This window comes from Cydia amplana, chromosome 2, assembly GCF_948474715.1.
Source record: "Cydia amplana chromosome 2, ilCydAmpl1.1, whole genome shotgun sequence".
Taxonomy (NCBI): Eukaryota; Metazoa; Arthropoda; class Insecta; order Lepidoptera; family Tortricidae; genus Cydia; species Cydia amplana.
This window is the reverse complement of record NC_086070.1, coordinates 4,734,234-4,758,379: the sequence shown is the minus strand read 5'-3', so window position 1 is coordinate 4,758,379 and position 24,146 is coordinate 4,734,234. Positions and strand designations below refer to the sequence as shown.

The window sequence follows — 24,146 nt, the reverse complement described above, 5'->3', positions numbered from 1 at the left end:
AAGTACGTGCAACATTAAGATAGAACTTAATAAATTATGTTAAAAACAGCGAACGAACTACCATAATTTGATAATTCAACACAGACAGAAAAAAAACTTTGTCAATCACGCAGTAAGAGACAAAAATAAAGCGTAAAAGAAATACATTTGCGTTTTAAATGGATTAAAATACATACGTAGTTACAAGAAACTACAAGATTGGACGACAGCAGGAGACGATCAAATAAAACCATTTCATGAGAAGTAACAGCTCCACGGACCGAATTAAATATAATTTATAAACAACACACGCTATACGTAACTATTAATTAAGATCAGTATATAAAACGATATTTCGTTATTTACTGTCATGTAGGTATGTATAAGCCCTCACCTCAAATATTTTGCACAGATTTCAAGCTGTTTGTTTACCTGAAACAAGAATAAAACATTATTATCCATTCTAAAGCGATAATGTCCACTTATGTATAAGTACCTACCCAGAAGTAAACATTCATAAAATGCCTACGGACAAGGGCAGATGGCCGAGTCAAGTTTCGAAACACTGCACGCATCGAACATTACTACATATGCATTTGGGCCACAGACAAAAATAAAACAACGCATATTCACGTGCGTCCAAAATTTACGTTAATTGAACACAAGGCATGTGCGGTTTCAATACTCTGACAGATTTAATTCATAAGTTCAATAAGTCACATTCATAATTAAAACAAAGCAGAGACCATGTTGCTCGATCAATATTTATTTATTCGTATATTTATTTTAATCTACATTTGTAACATAAATTAAGATTTTATTGATTCTTTATAATTAAAAAATGGCAGGACATATAAATCAATTGTTTGTGAAATTTAGATACCAGCTTAAAGGCTGCCCAATATGGGAGAAAGTGGCGAAGATCGAATATTAGAAACAAATCGAATTAATAACCGACATAAATCATTGCGGCCTACAGTCCTTTACCGAGAAAACGCTTTCGACAAAGGAAGATAACATTATACTTACTTCGACACAATTTTATATAATCAATGCCTATTTGCATTTCTAACAGTTTAAATACCTCGTAAGACCCAGGCCAATTTTTTCACTTTTGAATTTGGAAATTTCTTTTGTACAAGTACGCCGGGACTTACCGAGGTTAAGATTTTTACACATTATTCCGTAAATCGGTCGTAATTGTCTTTGAATCTTAGAACTGATAACAATAGTTTTATTTATAATATTTAAAACTTTCGCCTTTTGAACACATATTAACTCACATTTATAGACGGGTCTAACGCGAAATTTAATCACATACCTTTATTTACCGACGTTTCGACACAGGTTTCACTGGTCATGGTCGCGGCCAACTGATCCACGCCACCATGATCAGTGAAACCTGTGTCGAAACGTCGGTAAATAAAGGTATGTGAATAAATTTCGCGTTAGACCCGTCTATAAATGTGAGTTAATAGTTTTATTTAATCGTTTATCAATAATAATAACACAGTATCTTATAAAACGAGAAAGTACTTTATAAATTTTCGGGTAAAATGTACTCAGGTGTTAAAGTGCATTAGCTTAGCCTACATAAACGCATCGGTCGATGCGATGTCATTTAGCCGCTGTGTAAACATCCACACTATATCGCGACACGGCTCATTAGGCATTTATTTATGTAAGAAATAAACAGCCCAGAGTGTTATCTCCTGTTCAGCGGACAAAGTGTGTCACTGCCAGCGATTATGCGCTTCTGTAATTTTTCCCCTTTAGGCTCAAAGCTAACGCAGTAGAGCTTGACCTATATCCCGATCGTTATTATAAATAAAACTCATAAACTCGTAGGATAAAACGACGCATATGACTTGGAAAACATGGTGCATTTACTTGAACGCGAGTCGCTTTACTTGTTGACTAATAACTTAATTGTAAAAATATTCCACACTAGAAAATTTATTGAGAGATTGTATTATTGAGCTTACTTTGGGACTAGGTCCATCTAGGTAAAATTGATCTATAAATTCTATAATATAAAAAATATATCTCATCAGTTATCACCTTTTCAGGTAAAAGCGTGAAGAGATAAAATCGTGAAACTGCCACATCTTCCGAAAAAGCTTTCTTAAATGAACATGAAGCATTAATTAAGATACATATTTGATTCTTGATAAAAAAATAAATTTGACCTCTGTTCATAAACATCCATGGGCACCGTCCTCCTGGATCAATTAAGTTGATGATTAATTTTATTATTTACGATTTCACCCTGTGTGTATGTACCCTCTACCTATACTAAAACACGTATTTGGCTCCAACCTACGCAACTGCTGGTAAACGAACCCTCAAGATGAATCCGTTACTCGCGAGTATAATGAAAACACAATCAGTATAGTCATAGAGGTACGCTTATGGAAAACACTTGCGAGTTGTAATTGTAGGCTACTACGTCAGACTATTCAATTGGCGGCAAACAGCGGCAAAAAATAATGGCACCGGAGGCGGCGTCAGCCAGCCAACGGCGAGGACCAATGACCCAAATGGTTCATTACTAGGCCGCCTTGCTAGACAAATAATGAAAGAAAAATCGGTCAGAGCCGCCCGTTACACCACTGCTTTGTTTCTATTTACGCAAAACGTGACTAAATTAGGAGTTCTATAATTAAATATTCTGCTGTTATAAAGGTTAAATTATGTTTCCAACTCTTCCGAGCTGCCTATAATAAATCAAAGGCCGGATCGCTTCCGCGATTCATGAACATTGATGAATTACATATGTGAGATGAATTCGTCATGAACAAGTACGAATTCGACACGATTTTATACTGACACTCCTCGAGTACCGCCTAAAAAGCTCCGCGGATGAAAATGACGTGAAAAACCATTCAAATCTTTTAAGGCTAATCAAATCATTTAAACATGCTCGACTAAAAGGATTAGTCGGCACTTAAAACACGATCCGTGCTGTAGCAAATTAATCCAGCGCCGTAAATGGAGCCCTCACGGAAACCTGATCTATCAGTACCTACAATCTAAACAATTTATCAAAATAGCTTCCATATATGGACTTCCTGTAAATCTGGGATTCCTCACTAACGTTTTCCTGCGTGTACCCGAGAGTTCTTAAGCCAATCATTACTACAATAATAATTATAATTACAATAAGCGCACCGATTACATCCTAATACGAACACTCGAAACTATGCAAAAAAAAGGCTTATATCGACGGCGGATATTTCAAAAAGTAACGCAATAATAACAAGTTAGGAGTAGCTAACGGTCCATATTATTCATTGGGGTCAGAATGGGTCATACAGATTCATGAATAACCGAACATTACCTACTCGTTATAGATTCGTCATCTCCTAATTAATGTTTAACAGTCAATCAAAAAATCAGTTCAAGCCATGGACCTATAATATTACGGACGGAGTTTCGCTTACAACACAACTGTGATTCCAACATCCACCAGTTTCATAGTATTTACACGTGACACACACATTGACAGCCCACATCCACCAGTTTGCCGTCAGACGAATCGAAACGTCATTGAAGTAAACATGTCGAAGAAAAATATAAAATATAAAATATGCCGGCATGCGTAGTTAAATCCTGCTAGAATTGTACCGATCGAAAGAAAAAAAGTCACGGAATGACTTTTCATACTTATGTTTATCAATTAGTACATAAAATCACGATAATTTGTGGTTTATAAATTATCAAACTGCAAAACAGGAGTGTGACCAGTAACATGAATAGGGTAATTTCCCGGAAGTAGGGTAATTGATACCCTTCTTATTAAATCATTATGTATATAAGAGATCATTTAGGTAAATGGTTTAATTATTGATTGTGCATTTCAAACTAGGTCGATATGGTAATTTCCCGATACTAAGGAGATTAGACGCTTACATGAATGTTTGATAGATAACGTTTGTTTGTTATATAATTTTTTTGTTGAAAACCAGATATATTTCAAGTTAAATGTATAAATAAAAAAAACATGACGAACTGATTTCATTACGATGCTAAATATCATTAGGTATTGAAAATAATGTTTGCAGAAAGTAATTGTGCAATACATATTTCGCATTTTCAAGACCTATAAAATCAGATACGTACACACCTTTTTTATTGTCTAACGTAAAACTGTCCTAATTTTTTTATTTGAAAACAAGGACGATATTAAAAATAATTGTTTCACCATTAGGGGAGAATTTGTGTTACATGGGAACACTCGTCTACACGCACAGATTCAAACCGTCCGCCATTGCAGTGTCACAGTTTCTCTTAAGTGACATTCTCTCTCTATGGTTCAAACAATCACTATAACAACTTTTAATTATTTAAATAAAATAAAATGCATTTTAATACATAAATGTAGTTTAATGTTATAACTATTACGTTTTAATTTTAAACCTAAATAATTCAAGCGACCGATTGGACGACATTCAAGCGGATGCAGGCATCCGATATCAAACTAAATGCGACGTTTAATTATTTTCTCCGATCGACCCGCATTTCAAGAAGTTTTTATCACACGACGGTAAAGCTTCTCAGAAGCACAACAAAGATCCTTCGTGCTTGTGACTCACGGAGACGGTAGAGCCTTTACGCCAGACAAAAAAAGTCAGCATTCGAGTGTTTATAGCGTGACTTGTTAAAAATCAACGACAACGTAAAAGTTAAATTCTTTTAAGATTAGTAACAAAAACTGGTGGCTACAACTTGTGATATAGATAACGTAGGAGTAAAGTAAAAGTTTGCTTCATTATTTATCGGCGGGAGTACAAATCGCTGTCTATGACCGGGTGGCGACTTCCCGCAATTCGGCGAAATCGAGACGTGTAATTGGGGCAGAAAGCTGTCAGTACAGCGTCGTACAGTTCGATTCGGCGAATGAGCGCGTAGGCGGCCAGCATTTACCGCCGCCGCTCGTCATCCTTCATACACAACATTACTTGTTCCCATAATCAAACTTTTGGGGTCGTGTCACACTTATGACGTGTGATTAGAAATTGCAATTGTATGTAATGCTTTTAGAGAAAATACCGCTTGTGGGTGTTGTACATGGTTTTAAGTTTAAGAAGCAATTAAAGCTTCGTTTGCGGGTCATAAAACAGGTGAAGTGCCGTAGTTGCTTTAGCGTAGCGCGAATAGCTTAACCTACTTTCAACGCAGAAATTAAACTTGTAAACATGTAATTTAATTATCCTTAGGTGTAAAAATATACCGCGTCGGAAAGTTTCCAGATAAACTTAATTTATCAAACAAGTCCTTTTCAACAAGGCAATAAAGCATTGCTCAAGACAAACGTTTATTTAATATGAATTAACGCCGCCGTCATTAGCATCGGGTTGACTGACTCATGCAGAAAATGCACTTTGTTTTCGAATCGCGGAAGCATTTTACAAGAAAAAGGTTAAGAGTTGACGTTGCTTTATAATCTGACACGTCATTCGTTGATTGGATACTTGTCATAAATCGTCATTTAACCAGTGCTTGAAAAGGAAACTTTCGCTTATTAATATTTCTTTTGATAAAAGGGAAATCATGTCACGTCAGCTGACAAATGGCTGCAAATAATACCGCGCGGGATCGTAATCAAGGCCACGGCGCGGCTGTGTGTTTGAAAACAAAAGTGATCATAGTTTACGAGAGACGCCAAATACTGAGAGTTGCGTAAACGACGAGCTTTGCTTCGAGGGAAACCACGGCGCCCACGCTTGGGATGTGCAGCAACTGCCTAGTTTAATTAGCTATGGTATCATATTTAACTAGCTTCAGCTAACAAGATCAGGATCACGTATATACATGAAAATGTTTCATTTATAGTTGTAAATCTGGTGTCAACTCAATAGCTGTTTAATGTTAATTTGAATCTACGTATAGGTGCTATACCTACAGACCTAAACGAGAAGCAATTTTATGAAGTACGCGATAGAAAAGTGACCGCGAGACCATTTATTAACAAAGAGTATCAGTTAAATGCTTCCGTGTACAAATTACGACCCGAAAGATCGTTTGTAGGGTTTTAGTGCGACGCCTCCATCGATTTACGAAGGAATCGTGGGCGGTCGATGCATTGCCGCAACTCCTTAAACGGGTACCTTACTTACTTGTCTTTCCTTTAAAATAGTATCGCTCTCGGTTCTGCAAGGCCTCGAGTCATTAAGTTCGTTCTTGGGAAGAATGTGGAATTTCACCCAGACGCTTGTCCTTGACAATAATGATCGGAATAGTGTTTTACTTCCGTAAACGTGAGCGGCCTGAGAAGGCCCCGCTGGTAAACATCACGAGTGCATCGGCAACTCGATAATTTTAATTTTGATTCGATTCGTAAATGGCAATAAATGATACAATTTGCATAATCGTCTAGAGGTCTGGTCACGGTATGTCTTTATTTGGTAAGCCAATCGGATAAACTATCACAAGTCAGGCGCAGCTCGCAGTCTAGCTGCACAGAGTTGAATACATTACCTATAAAATGTCATATTAAGATGCTAATTTGGTGTGACGTTGAGTTTTATAAGCTATAATATAAACATACGGACTAATCGCAGGCAGGGCACTGCCTCCTATGGCGAGCGTGATGGTCAATGTCATTGCTACTAACTGGCAACTACACATCAACACCGAGACGAACAAAGAGCTTCTTCATGATTCAGACTAATGTCTAAGTTCTGCCTTACAGCTTCCTGTCTAAGGATGAGTAAACAGGCCACGTGCAAAGGTCTGATTACTAACGGTCACTAAGCTTGATAGAACGTGCTTTGGCACTGGCGAAACGCGTCGCCATATCGGTGTGCATTTATTTACTCTATAGGCTGCCCTACTGGAATACAAGATAAGTGTTAAAAGGAAAATCTGCGTATAAAATATTTTTTTTCTACTCCCGTACTTTTATTTGTCATTTAAAAGGTCGTACACACACCTTTAAACCCCTATGTTATAGTTGTCAAGACAAGTGTAGTCTATTCCCCAAAAAAGTATTTGTGCATACACGCAGTATTTTTTTGGTACTTTAACGATACTTCGTGTAATCACCACTTAAAAAATATTGTATGAAAACAAATTGTTGCCAACCTAATTTTAATTGTCATCTGTCAGAGATGAGTACTAACTAGTAGAAACAATAAAATTGCTTCAGAAGTCAGAAACGCGCATGTGACACCCGTAATATAGCAAGATCCATAGACTACGAACACCGCTTAGCGTTGCTTGTTAGTCTCCATAGGCTACTGTGGCCAAAATCGAGAAAAAAACTGTCCAAAATTGTAATTTAACTAAGAGCAAGTATAGTCTAAGATCCGGCATATATGGTCGACCTTCACCGATCTGTCTGACGGATGAAACTCACATATTATGAAAGAAGATATGTTCCTGAACATAAATAAATAGGGTTACCTAAAGAAATATGGTCAAGGCAATTTTTAATTAATTTTTGAAAAAAAAAATATTCTTCAAATTTCACCGATCTGTCTGACAAACGAAATAAGTTCCAATGGGAAGTATACAACTTGTACAACATAAATCAACTAGGTTGCCTATCTTTTTCCGGTCACTATTATGTGGTTGCCTAGTTTAAACAGGTGAGTTTTTATCGATAATTGCACTCATCTGTCTGACGCTTGAATTATACATCAAAATGATGGTAATTTTATTGCGAATACAGTGGCATAGGGTTGCCTGCGAAAATCCGGTCACAAATAAGGGTTGCCAGGCTTTGAAATAAAATAAGAAGGGAAGACTTTTAGCGATAACTCATAAACGGCTTAACTTATCAAGTTTGTTTTAATTTTGTTTGAGTGAGTTTTTTAAGCACTATTTTTATAATTTTTTTCATATTTTTGGATCGATTTTTCAAAAGTTAGAAGGAGTAACCGTTATTTGTTCTTTCTAAATTATTATTTCCGAAATGATTCACTTTATCAAAAAATGTTGTTTGCAGACTCCTATTTATTTTGAAAGACCTATCCAACGACACCCCACACATTTTTTGATAAAGTGAACATTTTCGAAAATAATCGCTTCTAACGAAACAAAATGTAGGTGAGCATTATTTTTTTCGTTTCAACCATATGATGTGGGATATCGTTGGATAGGTCTTTTAAAATGAATAGGGGTTTTAGAAAAACATTTTTTGATAAAGTGAATATTTTCGGAAATAATCGCTTTAAAAGATACATAATGTGTGTCGTTGGATAGGTCTTTTAAAATAGATGGGGGTTTTCTATAGAAATTTTTTGATATAGTGAAAATTTTCGGAAATAAATGCTTCGAAAGAAACTAAATGTGTGGCGATTTTTTTTTTCGTTTCAACCTTAATGTGTGGGATGTCGTTGGATAGGTCTTTTAAAATGAATAAGTCTTCAAAGAACATTTTTTGATAAAGTGAACATGAACATTTTCGAAAATAGTCGCTTCTAACGAAACAAAATGTATGCGAGTTTTTTTTTCACTTCAAACCTACGATGTGGGATATAGTTGGATAGGTCTTTTAAAATAAATAGGGGTCTTAGAAAATCATTTTTTGATTAAGTGAATGTTTTCGAAAATAATCGCTTTGAAAGAAACAAAATGTATGTGATTTTATTTTTATCGTTTTAACCCTATAGTGTGGGGTGTGGTTGGATAGGTCTTTAAAAATAAATGGGGGTCTGCAAACAACATTTTTTGATAATGTATCATTTCGGAAATAATAATTTAGAAAAAACAAAAAACGGTTATTCCTTGTAACTTTTGAAAAATCGATCCAAAAAATATGAAAAAAAAACATAAAAATAGTGCTTAAAAAACGCATTCAAACAAAATTAAAACAAACTTGATAAGCCGTTTATGAGTTATCGCCAAAAGTCTTCCCTTCTTATTTTATTTAAAAGCCTGGCAACACTTATTTGTGACCGGATTTTCGCAGGCAACCCTATGCCACTGTATTCGCAATAAAATTACCATCATTTTGATGTATAATTCAAGCGTCAGACAGATGAGTGCAATTATCGATAAAAACTCACCTGTTTAAACTAGGCAACCACATAATAGTGACCGGAAAAAGATAGGCAACCTAGTTGATTTATGTTGTACAAGTTGTATACTTTCCATTGGAACTTATTTCGTTTGTCAGACAGATCGGTGAAATTTGAAGAAAAAAAAAATTTTTTTTTCAAAAATTAATTGAAAATAGCCTTGACCATATTTATTTAGGCAACCCTATTTATTTATGTTCAGGAACATATTTTCTTTCATAATATGTAAGTTTCATCCGTCAGACAGATCGGTGAAGGTCGACCATATATCTCCTACTAGTACCAGGGCCTCATGAGTTACAAGAAGGTGTCGCTGACCAAACGGCCGTGGGGCACGGGGCGCGGTGGCCGGGTCGCGTATCTTAGCTGTATACTTTTGGTTTGTTTACCTACATATATGTCCTATATGATTCCACTTGTTTAAAGTATTATTTTGTTGAATGAAAAATATTTGTTAAATTTACAATGTTTTTTCAAAGTGCTTGGTCGTAGAAAAAGTATTGTATGCAACGTTGTTTAACTGAGTCAAAAAATACTCGTGGTGTCTTTATTAACAATTTTTTCTACCCCCGTACTTTTATTTGTCATTTAAAGGGTCGTGCACACATCTTTAAAACCCTATCTTATAGTCAAGACAAGTCTATTCCCTAAAAAAGCATTTGTGCATACACTTAGTATCTTTTTGGCACTTTTACGATACTTCGTATAATGACCACTTAAAAAATATTGTATGAAATACATTGTTGCCAACCTTATAGTCGTAACACACTGCCGCATCGCAACGCGACCTTGGTTCGTCGCATCCATAAGTGAGAGCGAGAAAGAAATATCTTTTTCTCGCTCTCGCTTATGGGTGCGAATGACAAATCTGACAAATAAATGAACCATAGACATATGTTTTTTTAATTTCATTCATTCTTTTCCCGCCCGTACCCTCCATTCTTTGATACTTCTTGAATATTTTGAATCTTGAATATGAATACTTATTGTGCCTGTCGAATAAAAATTTAACTTTTGTGTTAAGAAACAGTGTGTCTTTCAAGTTAAAATTGATGAAGACAAAAACTTAAGTGTCTACGCCTGAAGAAATATCAGTGATAGCACAAGAATCACTGAAAACAGGTAGATACCGTAGGTATAAGTCCACTAGGTGAAATGAAAAATATTTGTTAAATTTACAATTTTATTTCAAAGTAAGTGTTTGGTCGTAGAAAAAGTATTGTATGCAACGTTGTTTAACTGAGTCAAAAAATACTCGTGGCGTCTTTATTAACAATTTTCGGCTTCGCCTCAAATTGTTACTCACGCCACTCGACTTTTTTGACCCCTCTTAAACAACGGTTGCATAAAATACTATAATGATTGCATGGTTCGGTTATACAATTCTCAACGTAAAAAGACACGCGTAGAAAAATAATTCGAGAAAGCTTATTTTTTTGCAACCCTTTCGATTTTTTAATAATGTTACACTCATTTTTAACAAGCTTTTATTAGGTCGACCTGGGGCCTATTGCATAACATTTTACAATTCATAATACAAGCGGACGCCTCTTTTCATTGCCTTTTATTAGAAAGAGACTTCCGCTTGTATTATGAGTTGTAAAATGTTATGCAATAGGCCCCTGTATATAACTATGTAATGGAATCTAAGGTAACTAATTTAACCATCTTCCAAGGATCGTAGAGTCATGAAAATTGGCAGTTGTATGTATTTCTGATGACAATACAATAATATGGCACTGTCGAACTGATCTGATGATGGAGACAGGAGGTGGCAATAGGAACTCTCGACCTGTATGTAACTATGTAATGGAATCTAAGGTAACTAATTTAACCATCGTCCAAGGATCGAAGCGTCATGTAAATTGGCAGCTGTATGTAGTTCTGATGACAATACAATAATATGGTACTGTCGAACTGATCTGATGATGGAGACAGGAGGTGGCCATAGGAACTCTGTGATGAAACAACACAACCTAATTGTGTTAGGGGTTTTTAGAATTGTCTCGATGTGTATTAGTTGTCTGTCGTAAGAAAAGTACAGTCAGCGATAAAAGCTTGTACCAAAAATTAAATTTTTGCCAAAAACTTATTTTATTTACCTATCACAACAAACACAACACTCCTCTTGCCCAATGATTACCGGTCTATGTATTCGAGTAAAGTGTAGATACCTACCTGAGACCTACCTGTTGTGTATGAATAATCTCAAACATCGCCAGGCGATTGTGGATACGGTAACACGTGTCTGTTCGTGTTCATGAAAATCGAGTTAACAAAAGCATTTACCAATGACTCAACACCGGAGCTAACAGTATTGGCTTAGGTCCGATTGCCCCCATTCCCCACATTTGCAAATTACTCCAAATTCAACACAATGCTCAAACTCGTTCACTCAAAATTTTATCTTTGTGTATAACTTTAATATGATTGATTGTGAAATGTACATTTACAGCCACGAACACAAGTGTCGAAACCGGGATGCTGCTTAAACATCTGCTGACACAGATGGTAAAAGGCCTATGATGATGATATGTACATACTTTTTTTCTTCTTAATTATAGCGGCTACATCTCATAAAAACCATGAACATTTGTTAAACTATTTCTAACGGCCAGCACAAGCTTGGCGTATGTTCGAATGTTATAATAATAAAATATAATCCAACCAGGAGCTTTTGATAATAGGTACTTACAAACTTACATACATATTATTATATCTTGTATATGTAGTATGTGACCCATATTTTATTGCTAAACAGACCCGCTGCCCACACCCGGACGAAACAATACAACGAGTAGGTACCTTATAAATCAGCACGTTGGAACACATAACGGATACCATTTTATCTAATAACATGCGCATATTTATTTGGTACATTCGATTACTTCTTATATGAATACAATGAAGATTTCTTATCGACTTTCCTATAACTGCTACACTACTATTACAGGCTTATAATAATTAATAACCAATGACTAGTTCGATTAAAAAAAACCGGCCAAGTGCGAGTCGGACTCGCGCACGGAGGGTTCCGCACCATCAACAAAAAATAGAGCAAAAAAATCGTGTTTGTTGTATGGGAGCCCCCCTTAAATATTTATTTTATTTTTAGTATCTGTTGTTATAGCGGCAATAGAGATACATCATTTGTGAAAATTTCAACTGTCTAGCTATCACGGTTCATGAGATACAGCCTGGTGACAGACTGACGGAGGGACGGACAGCGAAGTCTTAGTAATAGGGTCCCGTTTTTTACCCTTTGGGTACGGTACGGAACCCTAAAAAGGGGTAAAATTATTAGGATAAAGAAGCGTTTTCAGACATATTTAGGACACCACCATTGTCGGATGTATCGATAAATGCAATAAGAATTTGCCTTAGCGGACAATCGAAACTGCACCCATGATACACTTTGCCCGAAAAAACCCACGGTACCTTTTGCTTCAAAACCTACCAGATAAAAATAGGTATAAATTAACCATTTTTACAGTGACGCCATCTAAGCCCATATCTAAATTGAATGTTAAGTTACTCATACTATACTCATATTTTTAATCATAGTAACTGGTCTCAAAATTTTACGAGGATCCGTTGAGAATTGCTACCTGTAGAGGAGAACACATTCCGGACATACGAATTTACGAAATCATTTTACTCAAGTTAAAACGAAGACCCTCGCTAACCCGAAGCGTTCAATGAAGGAATTTGGTCAGACTGTAAGTTAATATTTTTTTATTGGTTTTCCGCTCGCATACAGCAGTAGTATGAAGACTATGAAGTAAAAGTAATAAAAAGAAACACTCATTAATCTTATTGAAAGTGATCTTAAAGTTATCACCCACGATTTATAAGCGCAGATCAGTCAGAAGACTCAGAAGTCTGAACACCAAATAAAGCAAGTTTCTAATCCTATAAAAAAAGGAGTCTGCAATGTCTCCATTCTGTGGCCTCCGGAGATATGATAGCATCAAAAATCATTACGATCCGTGAAATGGAGAGTGTATAGGTAGGAAGATAATTAATGTTTACAGATAAGCCGATGTAAACAAGCGCAAATAAAATAGCTTTCACTGCCGCCTACCGCCAGAAGAGCACTTCAATGCCGCCGGTACTGGTTTGCTGCTACTGCTTCGTAGAAAACCGTCATAAATTTATTTGAATCGTGCGTAATGGGGCCCAAAGAAATTCGGTTTATCGTAAAGATCAGACAAAACCATTCAATCGATTCGGTTTGACGTACAACCTAGTCACGCTACAGTAGCGATCTTCATCATTCCAGTTCCATGATAGCGACTAGACGTGTGCGCCGCGCCGGCGCGCCGCCGCCGCCGGGTTTTTTTGCCACGCCGCCGCCGCCGACAAATGATCGGCGTGAAATCGGCGTGACCTTGAGTGTTGTTAATTAGCTATTCCAAGTTGGTTTTTGAATTACAATATGGATTTTTATGTATTATATATTTTACAGTTCTCAAATATACATCAATTATTAATTAAATGAAACAGAATAGCCAGTTGCACAAACTATTTGACACACCAATTAATAAAGTAACTAAGTATTCACCGTCAAGAAAGATGAGGAAACGATAATATGAAGTAGGATTTATCCTGTTAATTGTAAATTCACATTGCCTCACATACGAAGGTAGAATGCTCCGTCATGAAAAGACTTAAGGGGCCCACTGATTAACAGTCCATCAGACGGTATCGGCCTGTCAGTTTTTCGGAGCTGTCAACTTTTTGTTCTAACTGAGAGGCCGATACCGTCCGGCGGACTGTTAATCAGTGGGCCCCTTTACAATTAACTAGACAAAGAAAACACAGGGCTCATGTAGTAGTGTCCAGCAAAAATCTGAGAACATTGATGTGCGAAAACTCTCAAGACCCCGAGTTTCCTAAAAAAGTCGTGTGCCAAAAATTTCGAGAAATAGAAAGAGAAAGACAGAGTGACAACCCTGTAGATTCACTGCCTCTCTAGCGAATAGCGCAAATGCTTGCCCCGCGGAAATCTGCAAGCTGTAAATGGACGAAGCAACATTTTCTTATCACTCGTTGCTTTCCATTAACCAAACATTTTTGAAGTAATTACCGACGCACTCGGAGATTACGAAAAAGCGAGCTAGTTTGTATATCTTGGATTGATAACCAGTGCCAGTGGTTGCACCGCCGAGATACACCGCAGAGCTGGCATGGCTAACCTCGATAAGATCTGGAAGAACAGAGGTATTTGTCGTGAAACTAAAGTGCGCTTGGTACGAGCTACCGTCTTTTCAATATTCCAGTAAGGGGCCGAAACATGGAGCCTCAAAAAGTGTGAAGTGGCAAAGGTTGGCGCTTTTTAGATATGGTGTTAACGAAGATTGCTGCGTATACCTTGGACAGCTAGAAAAACAAACCCCTCCATTCTCAGAGAGCTCAATATCGCCAGTCAGCTCTTCACAACATGCAATGGGTGAGCTGGTAAGCCCTTAGATTCTTCGGACATATTATCCAACGCATGATGTAGAGGAAAACATGAATTTAGTCCGAATTAATGGCAATCGTGCTTGCGACAGTCTGCACCGTGAAGTCACACGGCTTATGACCGCACGAAATGGAAACAAATTACATGTGGTCGCGATCCTCAGCAATGAAAAAAGGAGAAAGGAGCCTCAGTGAGCCTGATGCTTGTACGACAAAAAAAACAATTAAAAGGAAGCCATAGCAGTCCACTATGTCATGTGTCACTATTTCAAAATTTTCAATTTTCAAGGGCATTTCTGTTTTGTTAAAGTACGACATTTTTAAATAATACGAAAAACCATGGCAATCATGAGAAAATGGAGGGTTACCGATCGAAGGTCAATGGGACCAGGTAACCCCTTATTGCAAGCCAGTTACTAGGGAAATCAAGTTATTATACCTATCCTATATTCATTTACAAACCCTTTTTTACTCACAGCCTATTCAAAACTACACGTAGTTCACTGACCAGCAACCTGGATTGATCAAATTTTGAAGGAAAACAACAATTTAATGATTTTTCATAAGAAACCTGAAAGTCAAGGTCACGCCGATTTCACGCCGAAAACACGCCGCCGCCGCCGATTTTTTGGCAAACGCCGCCGCCGATCATTTTTTAATCGGCGCACACGTCTAATAGCGACATTCTCAAGTGGATTTGTTGGCGAAAAATATTTGAAAAAAAAAAATATATATGATACGACTCATGAAAAAGGATAGTTAAATTAGTTAAGGGTAGAAAAACACCCTGTAACTATAAAATTAATCGAAATATATAAAATCATATAATATTACTACAATATACCATTTAAAGTATGTAATTACTAGTACAAGTATTCCCTTAGGCGTCTTATAATTTAATCTAATTATTTTAATTAAATTTACATTTTTTAAGATTAATTTTGATTGGCATTGTGGTCGTGAAAGTGAAAAGATATCACGGTGTGTAATTTTGATAGAGAAAGGCACAAGAAAGACGAAAAATATTTAATGTGTATATCTATTTGGTATTCGCTTATTACCACACGCATATGAATTATGATTACGAAATTAGTACTAATTAATATAAGGCGCACTGACGGCAACAAAAGAATAATTTAGAATTAGAATAAATGAAAATGTCAGTTTAACTTGCGACTGTACTATTTAAATGTCACATGACTGTAGTGGGAAACTGGCATGTCTATTATCTAACTACATACAGGCAGGTTTGGAAAGAGCTACTAGTTAAAGCTACTTGCATTAGTATATGAATCGTGCTAATAATCTTTTATAGATGTCGCCAGGAACGATATTCGTTAGTCATGTCTTCCCCGGCGTAAAATGGTGAAGGGAAATATGTGAAAATCTGCTGCCGCTACCTTAGTGTGTTAAAGACCTGAAGTCACCCTCAAAAGTAGTCAGTCTCAAACGTAGAGAGAAAAAAGTTATTCCTTTCCAATTATTTATACGTTGTAAATATAACAAATATTCAAGACATATCAGTACAGAGAATATGTAAGTTGTTTTATAACTTGTTGTTGTGACAAGTGATGAAATAATGATACTGCATGAAGAAGCACAACCACAACTACCAATCGCAAGGTACGGTCACGCCACAGACAATCCAACCTCTAGACATAGCATAGTCGCGCTACCCCCTCTGCCACACATACGGTAGCGTTACTCCATCTTCGAGTCAATCCCGTGCCGTGATTGGACCGTGTCTTTGAACGGACCAATCACGGCACGGGATTCGCTCACCTCGACCCCCCGCACCCCCGTATTTTTGGCAGCATCGGTTTCATGATAGAATTGGCCTAAGCTCAGTCTAGAGGTTGGATTGTCAGTGGGTCACGCCACGCTCCGTGTTTGTTGAGCCATTTAGGGTCCTAGCTAAATTGGTTGTTCGATACTTACGCTATCCAATGTCCAATTTAGCTAGAACCCTAAATGGCACAACAATCACGGAACGTGACTGTACCAACACACCTCCTCTTGCATCAATTTTGAGTCTCTGTATGGTTGGCCCTATGGTTTATAGGTAGTGTACAAAATGACATTAGATTGTTAAGTCTCCCATTTGTTCATTATTTTGTAGGTATTGTGCAACAAAGTGAGGTTTAGAAGGAATATAGCATTTAAAATTATTACCGCTATCTGCTATTACAAACGACGTAGAAACTGCAAGCATATGGAAACTCTACTGGTGTCGGAACAATACAATTTGTGCGTCAAGTAATTACCGCTCTTACGCACAGTACTTTCTAGCCCCGACGACTGCGATCCGCGAACAATCGCTTTATTATACCTATTGTGTAGATTAGTAAGAGTAAACATTGTCTGTCTTTTCTTATTAAACAACTACGCCATGGCCAATTACTTGCACTTATTGTTGCATTGTAGTTTATTTGATAATATTCGTGTTTGTATTTCTATAACAACTCGTTAGTCGTTCCCGTTGAAACCATTTGGATAAATTATTGATTTATCTATTTTTTTCCCATCAGTGTTAGCAATGCTAATTAGCCAAGTGTTATAGGTTATAGGTATTCGCGGGCTTGGTTTCCGCAACTCGACGTCATATTATTGCGCCTATTTTGCGTGATGGGTTGGCGGCCTATTCCTGCCAACCCAGTTCTACCAGGAAGCCTAGCAGACCCTTGACGTTGCCGACGACTTCTGGGAGCGACCCCGGTGTTAGCCAAGTGTTAAAAAGACAATAAGAGATAAAGAAATGGGGCAGTGCCAGTACTTAATACAGTTTACCGGAAAAAAGAGCCAATGGGGAAAGCTCTATGTTAGGGTCGTCCTTATTTCGTCGCAGTTATAATTTCCTATGGTGCACCCATGTTATTTTATAATAAATTGGACATTAATACACTTTGAATCGTCGTTCCACAATGAAAATTAAAAAAAGGTAAAAAACAACATCTTGTATGGAGGGTCCAAAATTTTCGAAGTGCGGTAAAATGTTTAAAAAAAAACATTACAAATTTTTTGGCGGAAATAAATAATTTGTAGTAGAAAAATATAACTTCGACAAAATAAGGACCGGGTTACTCTGTGCTTAATAGCGACTAAATTAATAATATTAATAAGCGAATAGTTAAATAGAACAATATTTTTCTTAAATGTAACATCGCTCTGCTATTCATTCAGATTCGTTTTGAGAGGGCGGTTGAGTGTTCACAGAATAATCAATTCCTCAACAGGTCGCTCGTGTACAGTCAGAGGGGGGTACACCGAAACCGTTAATTTAAAGGTTTCTTTATCTTTAAGATAGTTAAGAAAGCTCAAAAACACTCGCTTTCGTCTCCGAAAATGGATATAGCAATAATGATGAGTAATGAATAGAGAGCTGCTTTAATTCGCGCTGCGCCCACGCAGTCTCGGTGCGCCGCGCATCCACTGGAACAATGCTTACTGGTTTACTTTCTCGATTGACTCATACTGATTCATTGCATACGTCTAGCGACTCGAATTAGATTAATGATACCGGTCTAAATTATTTTTCGTTGACACAAATTCATAATGTCAATAACAAAAACTTTCGTTGACACTGTTTCTCTGCAACAATGACAGTACCTACTTATACGTACGGTACACACATACATGTAGGTACATTTCTTTGTCAGTTTTATGAAAAGCGTCGCCGGTTATCCCCAGTGCCCACGTACAAGACTCGAGTCATCTCGCCACTTAACGTTACTTGCGCAGTAAACATCAAGTTAAAATGAGTGAGCGTATTAAATTAACGCATTGTGTGCAGAGAAAATTATTGTCAAGCCGCAAACCTTCGCGGTCGGCCCTGAACGGAGAGAGCTATGCCCTCACAAAACCTTTAATTCAACAATAGGTTTCCTTTACAAAGAAATGAATTATTATTAACCGGATCGGACCGTACATACAGCAGTAGACAATAAAAACAAGAATAAACATATTCGAGGGCAGTCAATAAAGCGCGATTTGGACAGGGCGGAAAACAAAAAGTTACAGCTTCCGCGGTGAGGTCTTCGTCCGATATCTCACCCGACCTTTAATTACGAGTCAAGAGCCCGTACCATGACCATGAGTCACTGACAGAGTCAAAATTAACATAAGCAATCGAGAACGTAGTTACGTTCTCGATGGCGTGTATGTCAATGCCAAACTGCTGGTAGCCACAAAGGAGTTAATGACTTTTAAGTTTCAATTTCTAGATTTGAGATAAGTTATGCGGAGTTGAGTAAACGGAGAGTTGTTTAAAGGCGTAAAATGTTTGTGCCCACTTATTCCTTCAAATATGCGTAAAATGCAGTATTGTGCGCCTGCGCCGCTAATGAACGCGTCGCGGCGCGGAGCTGACCCACGACCCACGCGGGTTCGTCGCCCGGCCCTCCCCGCGCGCCCGTGGCCCTTGCACCTTCAGGACGATACCAGACGGCTTTATCATGTTTAATCAGCTCCGACAGTTGCCTCTTGTTTACACTTCCCAGAATTTCCTGTCCGAGTGCAAGACCGTTGAAGATAAATGGCGAAAGAAAGGAGAAACCAGTTAACACAAAAGGACTGAGTTCTTTTTAATGGGACGGATTTAACGAAATATTTTACACAAATCTCGGCCACTTTGTAAGTTAACTGAACTAAAGTTTAAAAGAAGCCTCACTATAGCAATTTAGCAGTTTGTTGGTCATTGTCAAATGCACAAGATTTCATAACTAAAAGTTCGACACTGGCTACTTAGCGGATTCTTCTAACCTTGACAGCAGTCGCTCCCTGACCATTTATTGCGAATAGCCTTTATTTGGGTTCTTTCTACGTACGACAAGGTTAGGAAATGGCATCACAACTGTTAGTAAGGCGAAAAAAACGTAATGTGTTTATTTTTTTCACACTCGGCAAGGACACGACTGCGACATTGACTCGGGATTATGTGGCTTACCAAGCAAAAGAAACAAAGTGAATAACTATGTTTTATTCATTTTGAAGATGATGATTTGTATGGTGGTATGTATGATTCGTAATGTTATTTGTAATTTTATCTAAATTTATCATGTATGGATCAGTTAGTAGGTTGGCAATCAGAGGGCCTACCACGAAAACCGAAAATCGCAAATTGCAGGGATCTTTCTCTTTTACTCTAATGAAGGCGTAATTTAAAGTGACAGAGCAAGATGCCCGCAATTTGCGAACTTCTATTTTCGCGGTTATAACCCAGGTTTTAGGTTACTTTCCGGTAGACTTCTAGACCAAATACCGATACTAAGTAGGTAAGTCTTGTATACTATCTCAGATAGTAAGACGAGAGTTCCGAGACTTCAGAGTAGCAATTTTCCACCCTGATGTCATTTAGCAGGTGAGGGTCAAACGCAAGTAAAAAAAGAGGAAACATTATCTTGTCCGTTAAGAACTGGTAGTTAAAGCCCAAACGGAACAAGAACAGGATTTTTTCCTCATAATAGTCACCACCTGAGTCCTGCACCTGCTTATCTTGGCAGTCACTAAACCTGTCAACCACAGTGAAACTATGCCTACGTGCGCTAACTTGATATACTTGATCCCCAGATCACTAACGTATACCTAAGTGAACTAAGACTACTGGCGTGGCGGTCACCACGCGTTGGCGCTCCCATGTGGGCCATTCCATCTGAAATCGACAAATGGGGTGCGCCGTGTGATTTTTAATATGAATAAAAAAAATTGACAACTATCCTCATGGTGTCCGAAAACATTAGCCACACACGTTCACAAACACACGTTCCTATCATAGTTTCGTCCCCATCTCTAAAAATGAATTGAAAGTGCGACGTTTTTCAACCTCAGATAACTTCGAACAAGCAAAAGTTGCCAAATAATGTCATATTTTTTACATGGGTTTTTTAAGGGTCAAAGTTGACCATTTTTCGAAATTCTCAATTTTCACAACTACTTTCTTAATTGAAGATATTATTCTATGATGCTGAAATTTATTTACCAGTTTAAGAAGGGCAAGGAAAAAAGTTACTCTTGATGTGCAATAGGGTTGCCATAGAAAATGTTTGAAAATCGTAAAAATGGACCGAAAGCGTGAACATTTTAGATGGCCACCATTTTATTTGTAGTTAGTTTAGCTAACTTTTGTTATACAATATTAAATCTGCATTTCATTCCTAATAAAATAAAGAAAGACGTATGTGGTTACCTATTCTACATCAAAAGTTAGAGCACATTATGTACAAGCAGGAATTTGGCCCAATTTTTTCCTTTGAATGGGCACTGCTCGGAAATTAAAAGATAAAAAAATAAACGGTGGTGGTGTAACACTTCTGGTATCATAAAGGTTATCCTCAAATTTTTTCAATTAAATCAAAAATCATGCGGCACAGTTTTTATTCCAAATTTGTCGATTTCAGATGGAATGGCCCATATCCAATATTTATGCAACCACTACTTAGCTGTGTTATGACCGCGAGTTTTTGGAATCGCTCATTCAAAGATGATAGATTCAAGCAAGCCCTCTCAATATTATGTAAATCAAACGAGCCACGAGTGCAAACTACATAGGTACTTTTAACTTTGGTTAAATTTGTACAATAAATTATGAATTATGGTTGAGACATTTCTATTAAAGCAAACGTCTGACAGTTGGAAAAACGAAAGGGAAAGAGTGCGCGGCTGAGTGGGGTTTGGTACTTGACACTTGCAAAAAAAAAAAGTGAAGTACGAATATTTGGTGCGTCTTAAAAGTCTTTAGTCAATATGCAGAATCCATATGGGGTAATTTATGACTTAAACACAATTTGTATTCGTGTAAGTTAATGAAATGTATATTAGTCAATATAGGTATTTATAATGTAGGCGCTGTAAATAAATAACAATTCTAACTTTGAATAAGATTATAATGGTACTCAATTATTACATCTATGGTATAGTGAAAAGAAAACATCACTTTCGATTAAAAAGCCTTTTTACATTTAATGTTGAAAGAGAAATTGACATGCATTATTTTAACTGTGCTAAATTTCAAGTTAATATCGCATATCATGCTATGACTCACATATCATCAACTGGGGCACTGCCTGACATACAGCCTCAAGTATTATTAAAGGGTACTCAATTACTCATACTGTTTGGGCGTCACTTTAAAAAGTGAACGGTACCTAAACACTAGTCGTCGATGCATCTTGATTTTATGGTTTAAAATTAATATTTGCTGTACTTTGGGTATGTAACTATAGCAAAACTTCGTCTGCGTGGGTTGATGATAATGATTATTAAAAACGATCCTATGTCCTTTCTTTAGTCTTAAACTATCTCCCCATACCCAAATTCATCTAAATTAGTTCAGCGGTTTCAGCGTGAAGAGGTAAACAGACAGACGTTACTTTTGCATTTATAATTTTCGTAGGTATGGATCAAATAGGTAGGTATTCGATAAAAATATATATCTGACCTGTACGGATATGATGGTCGTTCTTGTCTACGTGACAGCGTGATAAAACGGTGTCCGTCACTTTCTTTCCCACGGTGTTAAACAGTGACAGTTATTTTATCACATGGATAAAGATGGATAAAGCTATCCATAATAGGCTGGCTGGTCGCCATGTTGTTAATTGCCCAATACAAGAAAAACAGCACCGTTCTCTGTATTCAATTATTCACTAATACAATATTAATTAGAAAAAGAAGGGTTGAATCTCGCTCGACGACGAATCGTGCGATCTGTGCGTGATTCCCTAAATCAGAAACGCCTTTTTTAATAAAGAAAGCCTTTAAAGTGCATCGTAGGACCTAGCGTGAATTTAAATTGTTGAAATTCATTGTCCTCTCCTGTCTTTTGTGTATTTCATGAAATAAAAGAGCGTCGAATTTCGCGCATATAGCCCTGGTTAGTTGATGTGGCTAGGCAGCGGGCACAATTCGCGACGTGGGCGCAGGCTCGGGAGTCAACGTCCACGGGACCGGTTCACTAATCGATCCCGCACCGCTCCCGTCCGCGCCTAAACGCGGCTAACGGCTTCTCCGCAACATGCACAACCCGTTGCGGATAGTATTGGTTGCCATATGATCAACATCAGAATAAGCTGGGCAGTGTAGTGTGATAATACGTATGCATTTAGTACTAACTTCGACTCTCGACATCGTCTGCGTTTAAATTAGTACTAGAATTCAAATTCCCCTTTTTATGCCTTTATTTACTTGATAAAAACTTTCCTGTGTCCTTTTGCGGGACTCAATCTAGGTATATCCATGCCAAATTTCATTCAAATCGGTTCTGCTGTTTAAGCGCGAAGAGGTAAAAGTAACATACACGTATTCAGACAGAGTTATACTTTCGTATTTTAAATTATTAGTAGAGCCAACCGACACAATGATACCCACTGATATCTACACAAAGTAAAGTATGTATTGTTTATCGACAGAAAGTCGCAAAATTGTCCCTTACCAATTTAACCATGTCAGCACTCTGCACCAGTGTCTGCTAAATTCATTTGAAGAAATATGTACAGAGAAATCTGCATAAAAGGCAACCTTAACTGTAGTAGTAAATCGCGAGCTCATCAAGTGCCCATCATGCTTAGGCTTTCTACGACACGCCGGTAAAAAGCGGTCGAGCTTCTTTTTAATTAGCAGAAGATATCATCACCTTTAGTTGATCCGTCGTCAACAGATTTCTTATACTTACATTCACTTGAAAACCAATTTAGGTGCTTGAAATCCAATCAACTTGAAATTTAGGAAGCGTGGATAATTTTAACGACACACTTCGCCAAAGTTGATTCACTCCAGTAATCATTTTAGGCCCAGTTCGACATCTTTATGCTTCAATATTCGTAACCGAACAAGTATTCATTAACATGCATATAATTAATTGACTAATTTAATTTGCCTGATAACAATCGTACAGTACGCTGTCTGCAACACCCGCTGGTTTCACAGAAAACCTGCTTTGTTGCTTTGTGGAAAACATTTTGCCTTTGCTATTTGTTTGTTGTATTTATTAGATGAAAATTACTCAATTGAAATTTTATTAAGACATAAAATTACAAAGAAAACTAAATACAATGTGATGAAAATTGCTTGTAAGTAATATTGTCAGAATTCATACTTACTAAAGTTACTTAAGTTATTATATTCTAATAAGAGAAGTCTATTTATTCAACGTTTTGATGAGACATGTCTGCATTTCTTCAGCGATCGTTTCTTAACTCGGGTATACGTAACGAATAACTAGGCACGTATTGATTTACTAATATCGGCTTGTTGTGCAGCGGAGACAATCAAAGTCATTATGTCACAGTTTAGTCACAGTTATACATCATCAGTACCATTACTTTGTAAGTTAACAAACACACCAAGTACGAAAGTCCATCCGACAAAAATTTGTAACGTGTAGTTTGTTAAAATACGCAATGTTAGTAATCTTTAGGCTGCCTCTCTTTCAGCGGAAAATAACGGGAAAGTAACAGTCGTTTTAATCATTGGCAGTTTTAGCGTGTTCTAAATGTTAGTAAATTTTATGAAACCAATAATAATAATCGTTAACATGTTCGAGGCACCCCGTCGTAACATAATCTGTGCCGTGTTGTATGAAGATAAAGTACTGGCTATTATCCGAGTTGTTGTGTTAATAGGTGAACGGAACGATTGTTCCCTCGCGCAATTTCACTAAAGTAAATTGGGCGTCAAATGTCACGT

At 37.2% G+C, this 24,146-nt stretch overlaps 1 protein-coding gene across 2 annotated transcripts in view; it reads right to left on the bottom strand.

Moving 5' to 3' along the window:
• Nucleotides 1-24,146, bottom strand: part of LOC134661561 (serine/threonine-protein kinase Doa) — a 76,436-nt gene that overhangs the window by 40,077 nt on the left and 12,213 nt on the right. The gene's annotated exons all lie outside the window — the stretch shown is intronic.